General features: G+C 37.2%; 1 long non-coding RNA gene across 1 annotated transcript in view; it reads left to right on the top strand.

The window, feature by feature from the left end:
* The first annotated feature begins 13 nt into the window (after positions 1 to 13).
* The window catches only part of LOC108166019 (uncharacterized), a 4,944-nt gene continuing 2,829 nt past the window's right edge, over positions 14 to 2,128 (top strand). The window contains exon 1 of the long non-coding RNA XR_001776332.1: positions 14 to 1,428. This is a non-coding gene — a long non-coding RNA (uncharacterized LOC108166019). The remainder of the gene's footprint in view (positions 1,429 to 2,128) is intronic.

Below are 2,128 nucleotides of genomic sequence, written 5' to 3'. Positions count from 1 at the left end.
GATGTAAATACTGTTTGTGTCCATATGGATAAGGTTTTCTGTCGGAGTCTTTTATTGGTCTGTGTGACGTCATTTATTGTGTTTTATCCTGAGGCGGAGCAGAAGGGGCGGGACCAGGATTCGCCAGGCCCAGCGCGTCCTCGGTATATAAGCAGCCTGCTTCAGCGCGTGAGGGAAGGAGAGAGGAGCTGCAGCTGGCTTGGAGCTGAGTCGGCTTCACCACCCAGCTCTGCCCTACGGAGGTGGCTCTTCCCTCACCTGCCTGCCCACCCCGTCTTTGTTTGGGTTTTGTTTTGTTTGATCTTTCTTTTCTTTTGTAGGGCTTTTCCGCTTACCAGCGGCTGCAGAGATGACACCGACCACAGGGGGGCCACCCGCTTGTCGCTGTTTATTTTTTTGTGTTGTTTAATAAAGAGCGTATTTCTTGTATTGAAGGCCGTGTCTCCCTGGCTTTTGTTACGGCTCACGAGCCGTAACATGGCTAGACAATCCTATGACAATCCTATGACATTTTTACATTGATCAATAGTTTAAAACAGATTTGGTGAGTTCTGAAAATAACTTCTTGATAGCTGAGCTGTTTTATGTTTTTTTTCCCTATAATGTTATACAAAGAAGCCATAAGCTTGAGGTGTTATCTTAAAATACTTTTCCAGATGTGTGTCAGTTTAATTTTATGTTGTTTACGTGAATATCTGATTTGAAATCAAGAGAAATAGACAGGAAATAGAAAGTTGGGGAACCATTTTGTTTAGAAATTAGATCAACTCTTGCAAATGTACAGCATCTTTAAGGAAAGCAAACATATAGGATACAATTTTATGCTTTACAATAAAGTATATCCATTGCAAAATATCCCTAATTTGCATGTCATGACCACTGGGGTTCAAGTATAACCAGTCTATCAAGTTCCTTTAATGGAGTGTGACACATCTATCATTCATTCTTTCTGTTTGCTGACATTAACTCAGTGTTTTTACTGGCTGTCTATAACACATCACTCAGATGTTGACGCCACCTCCTGTGCTCTCTGGTGCCCGTTCTAGGTGTTCCAATCCTTTGCATTTTTGTGTACTCTCCCGGTTAGCGTTTTTTTAAAATTACACCGAAAACAGTTTTGATGCTAAGTGATCTCAGTGAGTGGACTTATATCAAAACTATTCTTGTCAGTAACTTATGTTTAACTTGATGTGTGGTCTTTTTTAATTATGGTCCTGTCTTAAAATTTAAGTTCCAACAAGTAAGCCAAATAAATTGCAAAATAAGTAATGTTTTTTTAACGTACTGTTTATTTTTTGTTTTTTGTTTCATTTTGTCTTCTGTGGAAGCTTCAAGTTTCTCAGATGGTGTCATTGCTGCTATAGTTATTGCATCCTTGATAGCTACTGCTCTAGTAGCTGCTGGAGGCTTCTTTATTCGTAAGAGCGTGTAAGTTTCAAATTACATTTGTGCTTCAGACATAGTTATATGAAAAACATATGATTTTCTATTGTTTTTCTCTTCCTGTATATTTATTACCACTGGATTCCCAAAACAATTTGCACTAATACAATCAGGCATAACCCTCCCCATCAAGTTTAGCAGGCGGGTGCACTTTGCGACAAAGTTTGTCTAATCATCAAACACAATGAATGTGAATGTGCATTAATATTATCATTAATATTATTTGAATAATAAAATAATAACATCTTGTCATTGGACCCCTGGATCCAATTAACCTTTAATTTTGGATAACTTTGAGTGTATTTATATAAATAAGTTGAGTAAGAAGTGAACTTCAATTGTCTTGATTTTTTCTTTTTTTCTTCAAATCTTCCACGTTTTGTGCTATGGACTTCTATTCAATTCAAACTCTTCTACAGTCTTGTTTCTGAAAACCACGGACAGCTCTTTATATTGAACCATAGTTTTCACTCTCACCTCAGCATGTTATAGCAAATGTATCTAAAACTGACAAACGTTCTTCAAAATGCTGAGAAATTTTATATAATTAAGTGCTGCTGATGAATATGCCTTTTCTTTTTTACTCGAATTGTGTTAGAATTGTGTTAGAATAGTGCTATGGACTAGCACTATGGACTGCTAATAGAATAGTTAGAATAGTGTTAGTGTGTGTCCCAATTTGTTC

The sequence above is a fragment of the Poecilia reticulata genome, unplaced genomic scaffold, assembly GCF_000633615.1.
Source record: "Poecilia reticulata strain Guanapo unplaced genomic scaffold, Guppy_female_1.0+MT scaffold_316, whole genome shotgun sequence".
In the NCBI taxonomy this organism is placed as follows: domain Eukaryota; kingdom Metazoa; phylum Chordata; class Actinopteri; order Cyprinodontiformes; family Poeciliidae; genus Poecilia; species Poecilia reticulata.
Note: the sequence above shows the minus strand (reverse complement) of the source record. Positions and strands in the feature narration are given on the sequence as shown.